The sequence below is a fragment of the Lissotriton helveticus genome, chromosome 10 (genome assembly GCF_964261635.1).
Source record: "Lissotriton helveticus chromosome 10, aLisHel1.1, whole genome shotgun sequence".
NCBI classification, from domain to species: Eukaryota; Metazoa; Chordata; class Amphibia; order Caudata; family Salamandridae; genus Lissotriton; species Lissotriton helveticus.
The window spans coordinates 298,607,248-298,632,072 of record NC_136071.1 but is presented as its reverse complement, the minus strand read 5'-3'; the positions used below and the strand labels follow the sequence as shown (position 1 = coordinate 298,632,072).

General features: G+C 42.0%; 1 protein-coding gene across 1 annotated transcript in view; it reads right to left on the bottom strand.

The window, feature by feature from the left end:
* The window catches only part of LOC144783759 (tumor necrosis factor receptor superfamily member 16-like), a 172,174-nt gene that overhangs the window by 101,263 nt on the left and 46,086 nt on the right, over positions 1 to 24,825 (bottom strand). The window contains exon 2 of the mRNA XM_078662448.1: positions 6,155 to 6,274. The gene's annotated coding sequence lies outside the window, so the exon portion shown is untranslated. The remainder of the gene's footprint in view (positions 1 to 6,154; positions 6,275 to 24,825) is intronic.

Below are 24,825 nucleotides of genomic sequence, written 5' to 3'. Positions count from 1 at the left end.
CCCCTAACAAGCCAGGTTCAGTAATCAGGGCACTCCTGCTAGGTTATTTTTATAAATCCGATCAACCAAGAGCTAGACCCTGCAATGCTATAATGCCAGTTGCCCAAGGTGGGTGGTCACACGGCTCGATCCCTGCATACATGCAACAGTAAACACCTACGGTCCATCCCCCAGTTCTATTTGTTGGACATCAAGGTGTATGTTCCATGATATATCTGCATAACAGATTTTTACCATTAACAGGGATGGAGGGCTGTGATTGACTAGGGAATGACATGATAAATGATTTGAGAGAGGGCCCCAACCTCGATTTAAACATTCTGCAACCACAAGAGGCAGCATATGATATTCTAGGTGCACCTGTAGAAAAAAACAGATTTTTTTTATCCTGGAACATTGCAGGGTTAGCGAGCAAATTTAAGGATCCGCTTTGGCTCAAATTTGTGAGGCAATTCTTTGTTATTAACCTCCAAGAAACTTGGTCGGTAGAATGTGATCTATTCCTGGAGAGTTACAGGGCTTTTTCTGGGCCAGCAATCCCCTCTGCTGGGGGTAGACACATGGGAGGATTAGTAACCTACATCTCCCTGACAGTTGATTGCCAGATTAAGGTCATCTCTTCCCCTAGCCCAAGTATATTGCCATTGATATTAAAAAGGGGAGATAAAAACTGGGGATTAATTAATTTTTACAATTCTGTGACTTGCCCATCTGGTGTGAGTAATATTGCCACCTTGAGAACTCTTATTTATCAATCTTATGATTCCATTCTTCATAACTTAATGGTTTCTGGGCACTTCAACATCCACCTTGTGGAAACCCCATGCTTACCGGAGTTTCCGAGCTGGGATGTCCTCACCTCAAGGGGTACCATTTTGAACATTCCACACAAGGGGAGGCATTAAATAACCTGATGAGTGATCTGGACATGATGTGCACCATGTCCATTTCCGATCCACTTCGCACTTTCCATGTACCCACCTTTAACGGAAGAGGGAGGGGGTTATTTATCAACTATATTTAAATGTCCTCGTTCTCAAAAGCAGTATTTAGTGGTTTTCATATTGAAGACAGTGTATATAGCGATCACAACCCTCTATAGGTGTATCTACAGGGACCACGGTCAGCTCAGATCAGTGGAGTAGCAATAACGGGAAAGCTCAAGGCAACGGACGACTCACGGCCGTCTTAAATGGTCCCAGATCACCCCAGATAACTTTTACCAGAAGGTTAGAGAATCGTGCACTATTGAGGTAGGGTTGTGTCTGGATGAAGGCTCTTCACCAAGCGAGGTTATTAATGCTTATGCATCTATCGTAACAAAAAGTGGGAAAGATATTAAGTGTCCCAGGTGGCAGACCGGCGCACCATGGACCGAGATGGTTTGATCCTGCTTGCTCTAAGGCCGCTAAATAACGAAGGGAATCTTTGTCAGCAAACCCTCGAAATACTGTACTGGTGCGAGTCTTCCAGAAAGAGTATAAGGATTGCTTGGCAAAAAGGAAAGGAGATATGAAGGAAGAGACCTGGAAAGAGTTGATAGACTCTAGCACCCTACGGAGTAGCTCCAGGTTCTGGAGCATTGTGAACGTGCCCCTTTTTGATCAGGATATTGCGAGGGCCCTTGATTCCCATATAACGGAGGAGGAATGGGTGCTCCATTTTAAATTAATGTTCGAGAGCCCAATGGAGCTCCTCCCACAGGTTGGCCGTGATATGAATGCCCCCGCAGTGAATTTTGAATTGGATGAGGTGGTGGAAGGTATTTTAGGCTTAGCAAGCAATAAAGCCCCGGGCCCGGATGGTAACCCCACGGACCTATTTAAGTCTGACCCTTCATTCTGGGTGGCAATACTTGTGGCGGTGTTTAACGCAGCCGCAAAATATGGGTGCCCTGAGTCCTGGGCGACCTCTACCATTGTCCCTGTCTTTAAGAAGGTGGATAAGAGTAGCACTCACTGCTATAGGCCTATCTCCCTTCTTGATTCAGTGGTCAAAGTCGAAGGTGGGGTACTCTTGAACAGATTGTCTAGCTGGACGGAGGCGCATAAAATCTTATTAGAGGTTCCGTTTGGCTTTCGCCCTGGGTGTTCTACGGTGGCCCAATGCCTTAACCTCTCCCTGATACTGAGCAAATATACAGTTGCACACCCAGGTACTGTATACCTCGCCTTCATGGACCTGTCCTCAGCTTTTGACTGTGTCAACTGGGTCAAGCTGTGGCAGGCCATGAGGGCAATGGGGGTAGAGAATAGTCTAGTCGACTTCTTGGAAGATCTGCATAGGTCAACCAAGGACAATGTAAGGTTCTCTCAGAACCTCAGGGCTACTAGGGACCTGGATATTAAAAGGGGAGTAAGACAGGGTTGGATAATGGCTCCATTCTTATTTAACCTTTATATAAATGATTTGGACAAAGTCTTAAGTAACTTGGAGGTAGATTTCCCATACGTAGGGCGTCGTGGACTTCCTGTCCTACTGTATGCGGATGATGCCGTCTTCCTAGCGAGGACGGCATTAGGCCTTCAATCTCTATTATAGCCTTTCTCCAGCTTTATATCTGGCCATTAACCACACAAAATCTTACGTTATGCAAGGGGGATTGCGACCAAACAAAGCTCCCAATTTAGGGCTGGCTCTTCCCCCATCCCACGTACACATGTTTTCTCATACTTAGGGTTTCTCCTGGATGATCAGTTACAATGGGGGCCCCAAATTACCAAGAACAGGGGGGCCTTGGTTAGGGCCAATGCAGCAATTTTTAATTTTGCCACAAAGATAGGGTGTAAACCAATAGGTGCAATGTTAAAGGTGTATCAGGCTAAATGCCTGGCTATAGCCAGTTACGGGAGTGAAATTTGGGGTCACACTATGGTGAATCCTCTATAGGTGGCACAGAACAAATTCCTAAAGCGCCTGATGTGTGCCCCCGAAAGCCTTTCTAACTTGACGTCTCACAAAGAATTGGGTGTCCCGTTCCTGAGTGATACTCCGGCCTCGCACCCTCAGGTATTCTGGTTAAAATGCTGGCTGAATCAGGAGTTAAATCTCACCCATACTATAATGAGAGAGTGCTTGACACTCGATAAAGCACTCCAAATTCCATGGCTTAATTATATTAAAAGAAGCCTTGAAGAGGTAGGTCATGTAGAGCTATTTTATAAGCCTGAAACAATCCCTAAGAAGGATGTGGAATCAGTAAAGGTAGCCTACTTATCTTTAAAGAGACTGGATAGGGATGAGCTGGAACTTAAGAAAGTAAGTGTCCGTAGGTTTTTAATGCTTAAAACAACTTCACTTACGGACCCTACCTCCTGGGGTCCCTGTCCACACACAAGAAGTTTCTTCTAACCAGGTTTAGGATGAATATGTTTCATCTTTTGCTGGCTAGACCCAAGGGCTGCCACAGAGGACAAGTGTTAGCATCCTGTGGCTGCGATGGTCTGCCTCCACAGGATTTGATGCACTTCATGTTCTTCTGTAAATTTTACCCTGTTCCACGGAAACATTTCCTGGTCCCTATCTTAAAGAAGTTGAACTTTAGACAAGCTCACCCAGCCCTCTTGTATTTACAACTACTGAATGAGGATTGTATATTTTTTGTCGTGGGGTATTTAAAATCCATAATGAAATCTAGGGCTTGTATGAATGTATAATGTGGGGGTTGTTGTCGCTCCGGGCAGTTTACAGTATGTTGGCCTAGCTCTGTTTAGGGTGTAAAAGGAAAGCAGGCCCATTTCTACTTTTTTATGATGTTTTATGGGACGTTTGTTCCTTATGAATTAGTAGCTTTGCACATTTTGATATTTCTGGCTCCTCGCTTTTAATATTGAGTATTACTCTGGAGTGGGCTTGTTTTTTATGGTGTGTTTTAATATGTCTGATTTTTTTTATGTATTGTAGAATTGTAACTTTTATGGTTGTCCTTGTGTAACGGAATAAAATTTACTTGATAATGATAAAATGATTATTATTATAATAAATCAAAAACAAAATTATATAAATTGCAACATGAAATAAATTATTACACATTAAAACAAATATATATACATTTCCCACTACATGAAAAAGAAAACATTTTTGAACTAAATAAGTATAAACATAATTACCCCCACCTAAAACAACACAACAGTAACAAAATATTTTACACCTTACAAAAATAAGATTTACTATTCTAACTACAGTACATAAAATATAAGATTACGAAATGCCACAATTTACTATTCCCACTACATTTAACACAACAATAAAATGTATAATTAACACAAAAACGCAATTCCCACTCCAGTCATTGCAACAGTAGGGAAAGTATTGGATTGCAGAGGGGTAAAATTTACTCATCTCACATTTAGTCAGTGCAAAAGTAGGGAAATTGCTGGATTGCGGAGGGGTAACATTTACTATTATCACTCCATTCAGTGCAATTGTACAGAAAGCATTGGATTGCGGAGGGGTAAAATTTACTATTCCAACTCCAGTCAGTGCAACAGTAGGGAAAGCATTGGATTGAGGAGGGGTAAAATATACTATTCCCACTCCAGTCAGTACAACAGTGGGGAAAACTTTGGATTGTGGAGGGGTAAAAATAACTATTCCTACTCCAGTCAGTACAACAGTAGGGAAAGTGTTATATTGCAGAGGGGCAACATTTACTATTCCCACTCCAGTAAATGCAACAGTAGGGAAAGTGTTGGATAGCAAGTGTTGGATAGCGGACGGGTAAAACGGACTATTCCCACTCTAGTCAGTTCAACATTAAAAACAAACAAAATATCTTCAACAAAATAAAAATATTTTAAAAACAACGTGAATAAAAAAATCTATGACTGTTGGAAAAAATATATATATTTAAAAATAAAAATAAAATAAAAACATGTTATAATGTTAAATACATATCACAAATACCTACAAATACTATTATAAATAAAATACAAAAATGATTTTCGTAGAAATAAATATTTTTATTTAGAAATTATTTATTAACAAAAACATTAATTATTACATAAATGTAGTTTAGTTACTTCCCACCCTATAACACCACAAAAGTCATGACCTGCGCCTAAAAAAGTATTTACACTATTAATATAAATATTCATCAACAATTAAATTTTCATTAATTAAATATTCATTATTAATTAATTATAATTAGTGTACTTCCCACAATATACCCCCACAAAACACACAACACAATTAATTAAATTAATAATTATTATTAATTAAAAAAAATATTAATTGGACTAGGCGATGAGTATGCTTACAGTTGTCCCTAGCGCCAAGAGACCTCTGGTTATTCGCCCTCTTTTACAAATTTCATTAACATTTACTTCCCAACCCATACCCCTACAAAACCCAGTACCCACATCTAAAATTAATTAACTTCCCACCCTTTACCCCTATAATCCTCACAACCCGCACCTAAAAATAAACTTTAAAAACATTAATTACACAATAAAAAATAATTTTAATTGTATTTAACAACTAATTATAAATTAAGTAAAATCTTTACTCCCCACCCTTTACCCCTATAAACTCAAAACCCACAGCCCCAAAACATGAAATAAATAGTTAACATAATTATCCATTAATGTATTAATGTTAATGATTAACTAAGTATTAATTATTTAAAAATTAATTACTCATTTCCCTTTGCCCTTATTAACCCCATAACCTGCTCTAAAAACAAATTACTCAATCACCATAATGAATGATCAATTAACTAATTAATATGAATTAACAACGAATTATTAATTATATAAAAAAATACTTCCCACCCTTTACCCCTTTTAGCACCACAACCAGCACCTAACAATTACACAATTACCATAATTAATTATCAATTAATTAATTAATATTAATCAACATTAAATATCTATGAAATAAATATAATTAAATAATCATTAAATTATTATGATTAAATTACTTCCCACTTTATTACCCTATAAACCCACCAACCGCTACAAAACTAAAAGTCGCAAAATGTAATTAAATTAAATGTAATAACTACTAGAAATCTAACACATATATTAAAAAAAATAAACAATACTTGTATAAAAAAATTGCATGACATATATTTAAAATGTATACTAAACTACATGACAATATTTTTGCAAACGATATTAATGACTTCTATATTTATAAAATCGATATCACTTACTTTCACATAGATATTGTTGACAACGATAATCTTTCACTCGATGTTTCCATTCCACGATATTTCCAACTCGATATTAATGTAGTTTGAATTTTTTGCATCGATATTCTGTCTCATTACCCTCTGAATTACCATGTTTTTTTTTGTTTTAAAAAAAATTAGTTTTCAAACAGTGCACATCATATACGTTGCTTCATTACACATTTCAATGACAGTGCATGCAATAAAATGCCCCCCCCCCCCCGAACCCCTTCCTGCAATAAGATATAGGAGCAATAAGGCACTACATTATGATCAAATAACAATGTACAGATCCGCATATCCATATGTCTTCAACATAACAGCATTGCACCATGATAGACCAACCCCAATGTACATTTCTCTGTCAGCGATATCACCCTTCTTGTTCGCTCCGAGCCATCAGATATTCCCTCAAGGGAGCCCAAATGTCTCTAGGGCGGGATGCCCTTGGTAATTCTTCAGCGTAGAGTTCCAATTGCTCCCGACAATATATCATGTCTTTTATCTATTTAGCCGAACTCGGCCGCTGGTGACCATCCCATGTAAACAGCACCCTCCTCTTTGCCAATAACAACGCCACTTGTACAAAGCGGCTCATTGTAGCTTTCAGCCCAGGCACGTACCCCGTACCCCAACAAGCACTCCAGAGGCGTACAGTCTAGCAATCGGCCCGTCATAGTGTATATAAGTGAGACCACCTCCTCCCAATAGTGGTGCACCAACCTGCATTGCCATGCTAAATGAAAGGAGTCGGCCCCTCCCTGCCCGCAGCGCCTACAGCAATCCGTATCTCTGAGTCCCATCCTATGGAGTTTCTTAGGAGTGTGATACACCTGGTGCAGGAACTTCAAATGAATGATGCGTAGGTTACTATTGGACAACAGCCTCCCCGTTAACATGCATATTTTTACCCACGTGTCCTCTGAAATCTGCGTATCCAGTACAGTATTCCAGCGCAACAAACATTTGTCCCCTGGGCAAACCGTCTCCTCCTGCACTGCCCTGTACAACCTAGTCAGCAGTTGTTGTTTTTTTTATGCGGTTACTATAACCAGGTGCAAGGCCCTTGACACTAAAGGTTCAGTCGGAAAGCAGACATAGTGATCTCCTACAGTCCTACGTAGCCTGTAGAAGTTATATTGAAATAGAGGCGTGGAATTCTGTATATAGCCCAGATCTACCCCCGTGATATATGTCCCTTCTAAATATAGGTCGCTCATATGAGTTAAGCCTGCCTCCCTGAGTGCCGTAATTGCTCCGAGCTCCCCCGCCACTGAAAGAGCGGCATGACCTTCAATGGGCAACGCCGGAGCATAAAGAGGCAGTCTATGCGTCCGCCTCCCGATCTCCTGCTACGCGGCAATGGTAGAGTCAATCGTATTAATCTCCGATTTGGGCGTCCGTCTATTGGTGTACGTGATTATGCTTTTCAATTGCACCGGGCATGCGTCCCCCTCTTCCACAGCCACATATGAAATACAATTTAAACCAGAAGTGCGCATACTGAGCCTGCCCGCAGAGATAGTAAACATAAAGAAGTGTCAGTGTGGCCCAGCTTATTCTCGGTGGCTTTGCCCGCCACACCAGTCGTAACAGTTGAGTTTGCACTGTTTTGAGAAGTACCATGTTTTATTGCTCTTCTTTGTTAAACAATATTTTGTTGGTTTTCATCGAAAACATAAATAACAACACGCCATACAGAGCAGTGATACAGCCATACTTTATGCATATTACACGTCAAAGCATCCAGAAGCTCTGGCTCCTCAGTGTCTGCTGTGCAGGTGTGTCTGATCCCCACAACCCTCTCTGCAAGTACTGTCTTTTTTTGTCAAATGTACGCGCTCATGAATATCAAATGTAATTATTTATTTGTATCACATCACTAATGCTCGGGTTCTGATAATGCCTTAGAAAATTTCGAATTTGTGCAGGGGTCGAAATTCCAAGTCATTTGGACTTTATAGCACCCAGTAATTACTGGGTGCAATAATGTCCGCCTCCACTGACAAATTTCAGAAGGTCAAACCTGCCAGATTTTAATGGGGGAATAATACCTGATAATTATTGAAAAATACAGATTTTGGTGCAGTAAAGGCCAAATTCATTTTAGTTCCCATTAAAGGAAAAATACTAAGAATAGGTGGAGTTCATTGCACCCTATAAGTTATCCGCCAAGCAATACTGGATTTTATCAGGTGGTAAAACTTGTATAAACCCCTCAGGGGCACACATATGCATGCCCTTAGCTGAGTATTTCTTCAAGGGTCACTTATTCTTGGGGGTACAGCCAAGGATTCCTTCCAATCTACTATAGCTTCTTTTAGTTTGGTGTTTCCTTACATGTACAATCAACTATTCTCCCACATCTTTAATCCACGCTTTCATTGCGCTGGTCTCAGCACTCATCCAGTCAATGGCTATCCTATTTGCTAACTCTAAAGCCAACCAGGCTTTCTCCTTCATGATTTTTAGGTCTGGCATGACAGTGCAGCTGTCGCCAAACCTTATTCAAAACAGCTTTAAGAAGCAGTGGCGGCCACCACCAATCTAAAGTGGGGGGAGGTGCAGGGAGGGGAGTTAAAATAAAAGAAAAGACTTACCTGCCACTGATGGCCGCCTCAGTGCTCCTCTCCCAGCTCTCTTCCCGGCAGTCCATGGCCCACAGCACAGGCTCCCCACCCAATCCAGATGCTGCTCTCATGCTATGCTTAACATGAGAGTGGCACCTGGATTGGCCTGAGCGGGATGGTCTAACGCTCCCTCAGGAATAGGGAGCCCATAGCTTTTCTTCAACCTGGCTGTGCAATACAGCTGAGTTTGGAGAAATATAAAGGGGTCATTAGGATGGCGGTGTAAAAAGGGACCACCCGCCATAAGGGCGGGGGTCCCATGGGGGTCATTAGGATGCGCCTGCTACACTTGCAGGTGCATCCCGACTTTTTAACATTGCGGCGGGCGGTGCTGAAAGCACCGCCCGCCGCAATGCTAAAAATTCACGTCATGCATTTCAATGCACAACATGACATGCACCGCGCAGTGCCTGCCACATTGTATGTTGAAATGGTACCCCCCATGTGCACCCCCCAGAATCCTTGGGGTCCGCAACGGGCCTCCGCAAGAGATTCTTGCATGCCTTTCCGTGGTGGCAACGCCGCCTCGGAAAGGCATGTGTCCGCCCCATCATAATATAGATGGCGGTGTCTAGCAGACACCGCCACCATATTAAACTCTTTTCCGCCCGGTCGACTTGTCGACCTGGCGGAAAAGCGGCGGACGGTATTTCCGTCCACCGTGCTACCCCGCAATAGTAATATGGCAGGGGTAAATGGGTGGCGGGCGGGGACGGATGTCGGGCGGATCGCCACCGCCAAGCCCGACATCCTAATGCGGAGACGTCCAGCCACACTGACATGCACAGTTATAAGTGCCCTCTTTTTCCATATTACTTAAGTACAAAATAACTACCCGTTTCGTAATGCCACCTGCTTATGCCAATGTTTGACCATGTTGGATTGTTATGTGAGCGTTGAGGGATAGCATCCTTCACTTCTATCATTCTTAGGATTATTATTTGCAGCATCATTTTCAGTCTTATCATATACAATGTTTCCCCTCACCATGTTTTGTTTAGCTAGATTATATATGGATCGATTTGTGACTCTGGGGAGATAGTCGGTTTCAACCGAATATAGTTACTCGAAAATGCCGCCCATTCACTCAATGTCATCTAGTGGATATTGGCGGTGCAGAAATCGGCAACTCTGTGAGGATATGGACCGAGGTTGTCACCGCTTATGAATTTGACCGTACACCGGTGGATGTACAAAACTCAATTTGATTTTATGCACACATTATCGGGAGACCCTTGTAAGATTAGACCACTAGATTGAACTGTGTATACAGCACATAGTTGTTATCTTTTTTTACCTGTGGCAGATTTTAACTGACTTGGGGACATATTTCTATATGAAAAACTATGATTGCCACACACAGAGCTTATCCTGTCCCCTATTCCAAACCAGGGGTCACCCTTACAACATGGCGGCCACGCGCGCTTCTATACAATAAGCGCATACGTGGTGATGACGCCTCGCGTGGGGCATGCGCATTGCCCCAAACGCCCTATTTAATGTGGGCAAGCAATGGTGCGATTACTTGAAAGTCCGGATGAGGGACCGTTGCTGTGGACGTCGACACTGACCAGGTGAGGGGGGATTGCGGTGTTTGTATGCCAATACGGGTGCTTGATGAGCCGCGGTGTTACCAGTAATTATATTGGTGGAAGCCCATTGTGGAAGCGACGTTGCGTTACTATATTGCGTGGCTATAAACTGGCTATATGTATTTCTTTAGTCTTTTACTGATTCGCCGTTTACTATGGGAATGGGACGTACGCTGTCCCTTTTACTATACGGGTGTCCGGTGGGTTAATTTGCCAGTATATGGATTCATAATGACTCACAGACGTCTTAATGAGAATAACCTGATTGACATAATATGTCTTCTGAGTGCTTCTCTCACCATGCTGGCGCGATTTGGTTGCTGGTTAGTTCTCGGGTGTATATTGTTGTTATAAACTATATAAAAAATTGGCGGGCCTTTTATTAACAATTATGTCCAGAATTTGTCTGATCGATTGACTTTGTGATCAATAAGCTGAATATAATTTATTCTTCGCACTAGGATTATCGTCCGCTACACTGGCCTTGGATTTCGGAAATATAGAAAGTGATTACCCTTTGTAACTAAACCTGTTTGTGGATATGGAGGTAAGATGACCCGCTGTGCTATCTTTATTTTTGTCATCCTCCCCCCCTGTGCAACACATTGCCTACCTTACCTTTTGTATTCTCTCTCCACCAGGATTTGGATTAGCTTGTTGGGCCATCCAATTTTGGAAGAGTTTGGGACATTTGAACTGCATAGTTCAACAGTCGTTTGCGCCTGCGGTAAGACGCCTTTGTTTCAATGGTCTGAATTATGCCCTAGTGGGATGCTTACGGGTTAATGTTGTTCATAATGATTTTTCTATATAAATTGCTGATCCTACATACAAAGTGGGAGTTATGGTTTTTATTCTGGTTTGCAATGCATAGTCCTAGTCAGTGCTTCCATTTCTCTCACTAGAATTTAGGACCTCTACTTGATTGAGCCTTGGAGAATATATTGAAGCACGAATAGCAACTAAGTGGATCGGGATTAAGATATTTGAGGTGAGACCCATAGTTGGGTTTGTGTTTTCTTTAACTTTCCTCTTCACACACCCCCTTGTTTCCTTTCTTCCTGTATTCCCTTTTCTCCCTTGTTGCCTCCTTTTTAGGTTTCGCCTGGCGATCCGCTGCGCAGCAGCGTTCGCGCAGGCGAAATCGTTTGAGAATAGTATGGGGCTTTGTCCCGCCTCTGTCTTCCATTGGCTAGCTCCATAAATGGAGGCTAGCCATTGGAAGAGAGAGGCGTCCGTCATTGTGCGAGGCGATTCGTGGGCGTTCCGTCGAATTTTTCTCATCCCGCCCCTTTGTGACGTCATTCCGGCGGTGGGCGGATGTTATTTTTTTTTTCATCTTGGCATGTTGGTTTCATTTCCAACGTGTGCTTTGCAGGGGTGGGCTGCGCGATTTCACTTTCCAAGAGTTGCTAGCAGGTAAGCGGCATATTTTACTACTTTTTTTATCCCATTCCCGCCCCCCCTCCCGCTGTCCGTGAGCCCGTTCCCGCCCCCTCCTGCTGTCCGTGTGCCCGTCCCCCCTCCCACTGTCCGTGAGCCCGTCCCCCTCCCGCTGTCCGTGAGCCCGTCCCCCTTCCCGCTGTCCGTGTGCCCGTCCCCCCTCCCGCTGTCCGTTAGCCCGTCCCCCCTCCCGCTGTCCGTGTCTAGTATAACCTGGTCTCTACTAATGCCCAGCCTCTGTTAATGCCCAGTCACTGCTAATGCCCGTTCTCTACTAATGCCCAGACTTTGTTAATTCCCAGTCTCTGCTAATGCCCGGTCTCTACTAATGGCCAGTCTCTACTAATGCCCAGGCTCTGCTAATGCCCGGTCTCTACTAATACCCAGTCTCTAGTAGGATTAAGTTCCTCTTTAGGTTAGATCTCTAGTTAGGCTTGGTCAAGTCTCTAGTAAGTTCCAGTCTCAATGAACTCCCAGTCTCTAGTAAGGCCAGGTGTCTTTCACATGCTTTTTGGCGTGATATTGAATTCCTTCTCTGCCCCCGGTGGATTCCCGCTGGGCTGTGCCTGCTGTTCAGCACTGGTTATGTGTATCGCGTGATAACGTGTGGTGTGGTGTGGCTGGCTCGCAGGGAGTGCCTGATTGCGTCACCCTCCACAAACAGTGATCCGCAGTTTACACTGTATGTGGGAGGAAGTAAATACCTGTGATAAAAATAGAGAGGCATTGATTGAAGATAGCGAGCGCCGAGCGCGAGGATTACTGGATGAGTTCATGGTAACGGGGGTGGCTTGATTCCGCTTCTGCGCTCCCACTTTGGAAAGCTTTTGTACTGTGTCACTTTAATGTACAGTACCATTGCAATCTAATGGGGTGACCCAGTGAACCTCACGACCATTTAGTACAATAAGCCCTGTCGGTAGTCAGAACTTTTATGTTTATTGTACTATTTAAATAAAATATGCGTAAGAGTCATGAATTAAAACTACCACTCCCATAATGCATTGGGCACGTTGAACTTGGGTCCACGATTGCATCTCCAACCCTCGGTGTCACGTGGCAAAGCTACACCCCTGTCCCTGCCCCCACAGGCCCTGCCTTCAGTTCCCAGGCTTGCCTAGTTCAGTGGATTTTCAATGAGCTCATGCGCCCCACCCAGGTGTTGGTGCCAGGCTGCAAAGAATCTGATATGCCCCCGTGTTGGCATGCACCTACTTAACACACGCTGGCTCGAAGCATCGCAAGCTTTTCATGGAAAATGAAAGCAGGGCTCTGAGATGGAATGACTAGAGCTAGACGTCAGACTTTAGTTACCTGGCGGGCTGATGCGCTCTTTTTTTAAATGTAATTTTTTTATTTAATGCGATTTTCTATAGCGCGAACATTACCCGAATGTGTCAGAGCGCTTTACAAAAGAACCAGTTGCGATACATAAGGACTTAAGACCACACGAGTACAGCTGGGGCAATAAATGCAGCTTTCTAGCAGGAAATCGAGAGTCTGAAATATGTATTTTAAATGTGTTGCCCGTTCAGGCGCCGCACTCCTGTCGGCTCAATGGCGGACCGACCGAAAATTGTAAATTGTAGACTTTTTAAAAAGCCTGACACCCTTGAGAGGCTGGCAGAAATGGAACCGGTGTAGAAGGATTGAGAGAGACCCCTTGAGAACCAGGGGAGTAGGGTACTTATAAACAGTAAAGTTCGGTAGTTTCCCTTGGTCAAATTACTGAGAGAATATGCCCCAATATTGGTCTTGGACAGAAAGCTCAATTTAGCATAAACATAAACAATTTTGTGTATAAAATTTACAAATTTTATTAAAACAAACCATAAAAACAAATTAAAAGACAATCTTATTACATGAAATGTTTTTGCAATTAAAAAACTCCTTCACAATACATATAGGAAACAACACATCATCATACTGTAATCAACCAAGTTGCAAATAATCTCATTAATTAAGACAAGTTGTGTGGTTTACAAAAAATGGGGGAGAGAGAGACAGACACAGACATAAACAATTTGTCATTCAAATGTGCACATCAAAACCCTCGTTATAACTCAATCCTAGACTCGACTTATTATGTTGTTCTTAGGGTGAGTTGGGTTATTCGATTGTACAGTGAGGGGCGTCGACGCGTTTCGATGGACTCTTTCAGTAATATGCCATCTTTTTCAAGACTTTAAACATATGTGTCTCTCCTATTCTGGCACTGGATGGTTGCCTTGTACATGGAGATCCTGTTGGTAAATATATCCGAATCAGTATATTACGTTCAACCATTAGTAATCATCTCTAGGTTACATCGCATTTGTGATAACATCTTACATAGTCAGTGCTTTCAACTTTAAGTTCTACAGCTTTTTATCATTAGCCCACTTATCCTTGTTTCCATCAGTATTATAATTGACATACATTGGTTGCAACCTTGTTCTTTTATTACTCAAACATCCTACCAATATGTGGGCATCCATTAACAAACAAGCCTCCCAGGGTGTTCCTATTGGCATCTCAGCTTATTCTTAGCACCAAGGTTTGTTTTTATTGCAAGCGAGAAGCCAACCTCCCCCTCCCGTTGTGGGTCGGCCGTTGCGTTGTGATTCACCTCTTATGTCTTATCCCGGTTTGTAAATCATTATTTTCAAATAAAATTACCTTATTGCATTTTCAATTTATGGAGCTTGGGATTTAATTCAGTTGTTGCTTTCAGTTTTTGCATAGTCGAATCCTTCTCTTATTTTCTAAATCTGGAAAGATAAGGGATAGTATGGGTTTACCATATGGTCCCACCTGTTGTTATATATTTATCTATATCCACTGCGATCATTATTTACCTGATAACCCTGTTACATCTCGCTATCTGATGACCCTTGTTCAAAAGTTGTCAGGTTAAAATTACGAAGATGTGTGTCCACTATGGAGAAATATACAGGGGGTTTAATTTTATTTAAACATTCCTTGTGGATGAGCTTTTTATGACAGTCCTATTCTCCTATCTAATTTTTCAATATACCTTGCTTTAAGGGACAGTTGTTACGTGGTTGATACTCTTCTCCACAGAACTAGAGTGCGAAATCATACATATCGAGGTTCCTCTTTTGCTTTGTAACCTAGATGCAATGGATATTGTTTTAGTATTTGCCATTAAGTTACAACCTATTTATAGACGAGGGACTTCGTTAAAACCTACCTAGTACTGACATAGGCTGGTCCTTGGGTCGGGTGGGAATGCGCCTTATTCTTCTGCGTAGTTGGTCTACCGCTTTCTGTATTGGAGATATAAGCTCCACTGTTAACCTACCCTCGTACTCTAATTGCCTCTAGTTATGCGCGGAGATTCGTTCTCCTTACCTTAGGCTGTTTCGATCTATCTTCCAACCCGAGTCCCGCACGCTGGCTCTCGTCACCGTCTTCAAAAAAAGGCTGTTATTCGGGTTCTGTCTCTCGAGCCCTTTTTAAACTGAGTCAGTTTCCCTCCTATTGGATGTTACCTAATTGCCACAGCTTGATTAGATTATTCTAATGCGTGGGGATTTCTTATGACCCGGGCGTCGCGCTTTGAATTACTTCCGCGTTTCACGCCTCGATTTCAACTCCAGTTCCTCTAAACTCCTCCGTATACAAACCTCGCTATGATTTACCGGGGTGCGAGTCAAGCCTCTTTTTCATGTGGTCTTTCGAGTTTAGTTAGTTTCCGATTTGTAATTTATTTCTTTAGCCTGTAGCTATTGGTTTTTATTGTGTAGGTATTGTATTGACAATTGTAATTAAATAAAAATTGTTTCATGTTACCTATGGTGGAATTACAATGCATAAATTGTTTCTAGTGGGATTGCAATGCACCAATTGTTTCTAATGGGTACACCTAATAATCACGGTGACAGTAGGACACATTATTCCTTTACTGGTTTGATATTAGTTTCATCCATTCCTCCCTTGAGTTCAAGCCCTTGTCTATAGTATCTAAATGGCATATGTACCATTGTTCACGTTTTTTCTTATTAGCTCCAAATTGCCACCTCGTCTGCTTACAGTTATTTTTTCTAGAATGTACCAAGTAAAATCGTCACAGCCATGATTGCGTTCTTGGTAGTGTTGCGTGAGCGGAGCATTTTCTTTTTTGTTTTTAATTGCTGATCTATGTTCCAGGAGTCTAATTCGGAGCTCCCTGCCCGTCTCCCCCGTTTTCTTTGTTACTTGATGATATTAGGCTTCGGCTTGCTGCCTAAGAGCCAAAACCCTGGATTGGTCTTTAGCCTTTCCATGGCAGCATCACCGCCATGGAAAGGCCTTTAAATCCAAGCATCATAATATGGATGGCTGTGCCTGCACCACCACCATATATGAGCCCCAGCTCCGCCTGGCCGGCAATCGTAATGATTGCCGACTAGCCGAAATGCGGCAAACGGACTTTCCGTGATATGGCGGCGGGTAAATCACGTTACGATGGTGTGACGGGTGGTAGCTCCGCCCATGTTGAAAATATTCTCTACAAGAATTTGACTGAAAAGTTTTGTGTTATTCGACCCAATTGTGTGTGCCTTAAACTACTTTTCTCTTTTAAAGACAAAGCATTGGTGTGTTATTTTGTATCTTGCTCAGTTCGGAGTTTCAAGCCCAAAACACCTCCGAGTCGGCCTTGGACTGCTGTGACTCAGTACCCAGAGAGTCAGGTTTTACATTGTGACCTCTTTGGCAAATGCACTAGGAAGGGGTTTACCTTGTGAACTCCCTCACAAATGTAAGAGGAAAGGATTTTACACTGAGAACTCCCTGACAACTACAATTGGAAATACGTCCCGTAGTGAACTCCTTAACAATTGCCATAGGGAAGGGTTATACATTGTTTAAAACTAACAAACTTGGGAAACATTGTTTATAATGCATGTGATAAATCGCATGAAATTACAACGACGCATTGTTACATCGCATGCCATTACAACGCAAGTTGTTGCAATGGCTTGCTGTAGGGGGCAGAAGGTGTTGGATTTGTTGGATTTTCAATCCAACACCTTCCCTACTGTTGCACACACTGGAGTTAGAATAGTAAATTATACTATTCCAAACTCCAGCGCCCGCCCTACAGTAAGTCGCTGTAACAACCTACGTAGTAATGGCTTGTGATGTAACAGCGTGTCATTGTAATGACTTGCGATGTAATGGCATGCGTAGAAAACGCATGCGTTGTAACGAGTGCTATTCAAGAAACTTTCTAACATAGACCTCTAGTGCAGGTGATGCACGAGTGGCCTCAATTTCATTGTATACATTTGTAATTGTATCTTTAGTATTTAGTTGTGTGGGAATTACAGTACATTTTCTTTTTAAATGTAAAAACACTGGTCACTGAATTATTTAGAATCATTGATGAGTTCTTTAATATTTATTTAACCCCTTTAATTGCTTTAATTTGTTCATTTGGTTTTATTTTTTAACAAAGCTGATGAAATTCAGTTCCTGGCAAAACAAACTGACTTTCTCCTCAATTTTCAGAAATGTTTTGCTTCAATCACAAGTATGATGATCAATAACCTTTGTAAGCTGAATTCAAATAAAATCAAGGTGTTGAATCTAGTCGCTCACCCGTAAACCTGGATCACCATTTGGGAACTGGTGGATCTTGGGCCACTCCCAGTCCCAAAAAGTGAAGGTGTTACTATTAATGCTGGTGCTTTTTACTCCATTTGAAGAGCTTAAAGTAAATTTGTCCTTGATTCTGAGTTAAAGAGAGAAGGTTGGTGATTGAGGCAGCTATCGTATCCTGTTTGGATTATGGAACAATGTACACTTGCTTGGTTTACCTAAATATCCTATCTGCCGCCTTCAGATTGTGCAAAATGCACCTCTCATGACGGTTGCTTAATTCACCTCTGAAAGCTTCTGTTGAATCCCATGTGAACTTCCTACACAGATTACCAGTGAATAAAAGAATCTTATTTAAGACACTTTGTATGGCGCACAAGTTGGGTTGCAGGCACTTTATCTTGAGTAACTCAGCTCTTGACTACAGCCCCACGTGCCCTTTCACATGCTTCATTCTTCTTCTCATGCTCTCCTTTTTGGGCCCATGTTCCATCACACATCAGAGGTAAAAGAAATGTGCCCTTGAGAGTGCAGGGTGTAGCACATTAAAACTAGGACTATTGGCACCACCAATGCTTGTTTTGTTCTGTGCGGATAAACTCCCCAATAGGCATGCCTTAGGCATTTTTTGTATGTGCATATTTGTACTCTGTGTGAATCTACCCACTATTTGGGCAAGACACATATTACTCCCGGACGTCACAGAGCATGTGTATAAAATTAGCAGGAGTGATGTTTGTTCAGTTTATTAAACATATTCAGTTTGAATCTTGAATTGCAGTGATTTTCATTATGTGCAAGCAAACTTTATCCCATCATCTGTCCTCTATATTGTCGGAAATTGAGACATTTGCTCATTTTGTCCTGCCTGACAGCATAGGGTGCACAATGTCTTGTCTAATATATACATCGATATTACACCTTTCTCCAAGTCCCTCCTCTATTTAACAAAACATCCCAACCATTCGTCAGCGGCATTCACATCCTACTCCTACTCTGTTTTGAGTCTTTTAAACCTTCTTACTGAATTGTTTTGGGTGGCTGTGCTCCCTTACTGTATGCCCCTTCCCTTTCTTTTCTCTAGCTTTGGTAGAAGTAGTAGAAAGACTACCATACTCCTTTTTACTTTTTAAAAGATTCATCTTCCCTCGTTGAATTTCTTTTTAACTCTGGCCTAGATACAGCTTTAGATGGCTGGGCAGTCCCATGTCCTTAAGTAAGTCAGACCCTCCAGGATATCGCGATTTCGCGATTTCGCGATTTGCCGCGAAATCGGCACTTTTAAAAAAATGCCGCGATTTTTACAAAGGTGCCCGCAAAATCGGCACTTTTGTAGAAATCGCGGCATTTTTAAAAAACCTGCTATATCCTGGCGGGTCTGCTTCATCATCAGCTTGCCCAAGAAGTGTCCTTTGCTTGGATCCTCTGCCCACCTCGTATTGGCCGGCACTGAACTCACAGATTTTAGCTGACAACCCAGTAACACAGCTTATGGGGCACTAATGGGGGCTGATGACATCTCTGGAGAGCCTTCTAGTGCAGAACAGCGGGAGGTGAGGCCCAGCGCAAGAAAGTTTATTCCGGACTGAGGGGTCTGCTGCCCACCTGCTGTGTTTCATGAATGATAGCTATTAGCAGTACACTCAGACAAATCCAGAGGGGCTGCGAGCAGATGAGGTGACCCCATCAGTTCTCCCTTCCGTCGTCTTTCTGCAGACTGGCCGGCAGAGGCAGGCACAGAAGAGAGGCATCAGAAAGGGAAGCTGGAAGGGGAAGGGTGAGACATCGGAGAGAAGAGAGAGCAAGAAGAGACTGTGAACGGAGGGAGAATGAGACACCGGACAAACAGGGAAAGTGAAAGATAGGGGCCAAGCCAGGGGATATGATATGTTTCTGCACTAAACACAAGTCAAGGCGACAGGATTCTTTTAGTCCAAACAGCGATTTTTACACAGCGAGATAAAGTACTCAGCGAATGGGCGATTTCCCGGGCGTCATTGTGCTGGGTAAATCGGCTCCACTGCTATCTTTCACCTTTTAATGCCGCAGGTGGAAGGGACCTCTGGGTAAAATGTCTTTCAATCTGCTGTGTTGCCAATTTTAAAAGCGGCTCAGTTTTAGTTCATAAAAATGGTCACGAACTAAGAAAATGTATAACAGCTTCCAAACCATTTCTAAATACCGGTCATATTATTTGTGCATGGTTGTGCGCATATAGTCTTTGGTTGTGTAAAGAAACTTGATGTTTTTAAATTAATAGCTTTTGCATCTATTGATCTAAACATTTTAGAAATGGTTAATGCAATCTGCGTCAGTGGCGTGCACCCTTGTACTCCTCCTTAGGTGCTCAAGGTCTCTTCTTAACAGCTCTAAAGTAAAAATGTTTTCAAAAAAGCAAAAACTACAACCCCAGCATGCTGTTGCTAGCAAAACGCCTAGACCGTTCTTTAAGGTGTCATATGTGGCATGGGCCTTTCTGGCAAGGTCTGTTAATGTGCATGTGCAAGTAATCACAGTTTTTCAATCTGAGAGACCGTATTCTTGAGGAAACAAAGTGTCTACATTGTAAAGAAACCAAATATGCATAGCTTCATGTTGTTAAATAACTAAAAAAACAAAGATATCTGTGTTTGTTGTATGAAAAATGGCCACATAAAATGCCGCAAAATTGCCGCTAAATTTCCATATTTGTGCCGCTAAATTTCCATTTTTGTGCCGCTAAATTTGCTAATTCATGCCGCTATATCCTGGGGGGTCTGGTAAGTTGATGGATAAAAATAATGCATATATACATGCATGGAGGATATTTGGGTAAGCCCTCTTCATATGATGGTTTGCTCAGCTGTCATTCAGTACTTTTTTACATCCATCGCAGCTTTCAGCATTAGGACAATGGGTCATCCCATTTGAGCCCTTACCTTCATGCACTGTCAGCAATGGTATTGCTCGTGATCAAAAGTGTCCATCCACTTAAAAATGAAGTGCAGTGCTATGGTTGGCAAGTTAATACTTTATTTTGTGAGTCCTTTTTTATTCATACTTCATCATTTAGTTTTTGTTATCCTTATAGGTTAAAAGTATGTTTTTATGGTATTGCCGTTCAAAGGCAACATTATCTTTCTTTGTGATAATCAGAATCATATTTTCCTGTGATGTGCATTTAATCTAAAAATAGGTTTCTATACCTGCCCTAAATACACCTGCTAGCTAGCAAGTAAGAATAATATTTTATGAACATTTTATGTGATAGTGCCTTTTTTTAATTAAACATTTTTAATCCCAGTATGAGGCCACCACATTTAAGCAGTGTTATACTTTCTTTTGCTTTCTTTTTCTTTTTACTGCAAATAACTTCAATAAAAGATTACAAAAATCAATATCGCACAAGTTTGGCAAGACCAAACCGGTTGGCTTTGCCAGTGCTTGTTTTATATTAAATGTATTGGCCATTATATCCTTAATATTTCATTAACTACATTACATATTTGAATTAGTAAAAAAATTAATCTGCAGACTTTGAATTTAATACCAGGTTCATGATCGTTGGCCTTTTTTTCCTTCAAAAATTCAATATGTCATATAGAATTTCACTAAACCGAACTTTTGTAAGTTTTGTTTCACCAACATGTGACTTTCATCAGGTTTTACCAACCTGGTTTTGAAGGCCTCTTTGTCATGCAATATAAGAACAATAGTGTATATAGAATATGTATATGGATGTTAAAAAATATACTTTTTGAGAAATAACTGCCTCACTGAAGACCAGTGCCTTGTAACTTGTTGCCCTTGGAACCCTGGGTCGCGGGTGACACCTACTAATTATTCCACAACCTTTAAGTAATACTAGAAGATTAATAAAGTATATGTACAAAATATAGCAACATGTAAAATTGGAAAATTTAAAACACTTTGTAAATGTGAAAGAATTTGAAAATGGAGGCTAAGAAGTACGTTGGTATCCTTAGCTTCATTCATGTGAGCAGTGCAAACACAGCCCACAGTAGTATGGATGACACGAGGCCTCAAATGAAGCACCAGTATGCACCAACATGCACCAACAAAAACGAAATGCTGCATTAGGAGCATACAAGGACAAAGTGATATGGTAAAATCTGGCGATCCGTTTTGTATAGTTTTTTGTTTGTGAATAAAAGAAAATAATGTGTGCATTTGTCTGATGCATAGGTGTTTCTGTAGCTTTGTGTGTTCATTTTAGGTTCAAATCATAGAAATACTTAGCCCGAGTTCCCTGGCTCCCCCAATAGTGATTCAATTGAGGTGCACAGAAGTCAAAAGGTTACAAACCTCTGCTGTAGACATTGGTAAGACTGGAGTTTTATATGCTTGTGTGAAGGTCAATTCTTAATACACCACAATAATAGTGAATTCAATTAGGTTTCTTTAGAACACGATAGAGAGGAGCAGAAATAAAAGTGTGAGACTTTCCTGAATAAGAGGGGAAGGTGAAGAAGGGATTTCCTTGTACACCCAATTAATATAGCACCTACAAGAAATACACTAACCTATGTTTGGGCCCTTAAATGAAGGAAGTTGTTATTTACCTGTCACGTAAGTACTTAGGGCCATATATACAAGGGCTGGCGAAAACTATTGCTAACGTTAGCAGCAGTTTTCTTATCGCCGCATACCACTGAAAACTATAGCAATGTTAGCGACGTATTTACAAGCCGTCGCTACATGGCGGTAGCTTCAGTGATCGGCGTCAAAAACTGCTGCTAACATTAGCGTGATGGCAATAGGAATTGCGGCGTTAGCGGCTGAAAATCAACAAAAAGCCCATTAGCGGCAAAAAAACACACGTTAGTCAACCCAATGTACGTTTTTTTTGCCTCTAATGGAAGAAATAGCCTAACAGTCGAGAACCAATAGAAAATAGGCATAAAAAACAATGAAATGCAGAATGGAGCAGCCAGGGCCAAGTGCAGCACACATCAACAACCCTCTCAAGCTACCCAACATCCAGGATGAGAGCCTGGATGCCCCGCTGCACTTGCGTCTGGAGCCTGGATGCCTCGCTGGACCTGCGTCTGGAGCCTGGATGACTCGCTGGACCTGTGTCTGGAGTCAGGAGTGGGATGCGGAGGAGCTGTGGAGTCAATGAGCCGTGGCTGTTGACATTGAAGCGCAGCGATCGCCTGTACTTGGTGGTGAAGTCTGGCAGGTCGCATGGAGACACGTTGCTGACCTGTGTGAGAAAACCGCCTTGAGCCCATTGGAGCTGTGAATGGTAGAGGCACTCCTGCGCACCAACGTAGGGAGGCCTGCATCGCATACTACGATCCACCAATACACCGGGGTGCACGGAGGGGAAAACCAATGGTGGGCGGTGCCTTTCTGCATCACAGACCAAATGATGTTGTGCTGGCTGGACACTGTGGAGGGTGAGGCCCCTGAGCAGCAGATCCGTGAGACCAGAAGCAACAAAGACACTGGACCCGGCCTCGAGGTAAGATTTCTCTCATTTAAATATTTACAACACCCGCTTACACACACACCCCAGCATCCACGTCCCATCCAGGGTCCTTTCTGGCGTTTCCCATCTCCCAGCTGTCCAGTCCCCCCCGCAGCACTTCTCAATGGCAGTTGCTGTGTGGCCATGCCAGTGGCGTACCACTGGTGTCCCAAAGGTATATATGAAGTTACAACGCATACCATTACATCGCATTCGATTACAATGCATACTAATAATATGCATATTGCAACAGTAGCAAAGGTGTTGGGTAGCAGAGATGTAAATATTATTATTACCACTCAGTAAGAGCAACCCAAAAACTAACCCTTGCACCCCAAAGCAAACACTAAAACCTAAAATTCATCTTTGAGCCCCCAAAACACATTCTAAAAATCCTATTTGACCCAAATGCACACCCCAATTTTTATAATTGACCCCAAAACACACTCCAAATTTCAAATTTTAACCCATAATACACCCCAAATTTCATCTCTGACACCCAAAACCCATACCCACCCTAAAAGCTAAAAATATCCCATTACTGACCTCACAATGTGTCATAATGGAACGCGATTAAAGGCACCTGCATTGTTGGTGTTGCGTTGTAAAGGCATTACGATGTAATCCCTGCGTTGTAATGGACATTTCCCGTGCCAAAGGCAAGTCATTTGCAAGCCCATCTGTATCTGTCGGCCCCTGGAACGGGCTCAGCACCAAGCACCCTCCCTTTCGAACACCCCACTGCTATGACGCCAGCAACCTCCTTGCCATCAACCCTGGACGCCACATCGCCTGCCAGGAGCAACCTGTGTTCCGGACTGCTGGAATGAGGCCCCAGGTGTTATCTCCATTTATAAGCCCAGCTATTTTCTGGTCTCAAAAAACTGCCTCTAACTGCAGTTGGAGGCAGTTTTTTTGTACCTCCTACCTTCAAAAATTCCCTTGTAAATATCGTGAAGTGGGGTTAGCGGCCGTTTTTGCACTGGAACGCGTCCCTTGCATGTCATTTTCGCTAACAGAAGTGGCGATCTTTTCTATAGATATTTTTGCCTGAAAACTGCCACTAACAGAGGTTAGCAACAGCTTATACATATGGAGATAAAAATATCTCCGCAAAGCCGTCGGAAAAGTGCAACTAAGGCGGTGTTAACTCCTTGTACATCTGCCCCTTAGTTTTTAGGCACATCAGTTGGAATAAATGGTATTGAAAGTTGTGTCAACTAATTTATACAGTTTCTATTTTTCCTTTTATATAGAACTAAAAGATTTCATCAGCAGACACCAAACCTATGGAATTATCTCGCTGGTCTCTCAAGTAAAATAAACACTGATATGAAGAGTGTGGTCTAAGTGACGACCATTTTTTAGATGTAGCATGATACAGACTAAAGTACACACAAAACAGGCCTTAAAACAGGCAGTAAACGTCTCTGTATTCCTCTTTGAGTTTATAGAACCCCTGTGACTTATCCACTGATTTATCATGTCCGGTTGTGGGCTCATGAGCCTATATAAAATGCAACTACAGAGCTTTCCTGGAAGTGTAATGTTCATATAATTTAATCCTCTGAAACATTATAGATACACATGACCACAATGGAATTTCTCTGTTTCTCCACTAGCTAGAGTTCAAAACTATCACTATTAGAATGGAATTGCTATGATAAAAATGAAGATGTGCAAAGGTAGTTGGAAAATGAATAAATTAAGGAAAGAACAAGTTTCGTTTATGCTTTTTTCATACCTTACAAATGTTTACTACTTCACACAAATTTCTGGGAAACTCAAGTATGAAGTTAAGTTGGGCTAACCATATACTCCCGACCCTGTCTCATACTCACACAGTCTCCTAAACCTTTTTGAGGGTAATGTATGCAGTGTGCATGTTACACTTGCTGAAGATTTGAACTTTCAAAATGTTTATTTTTT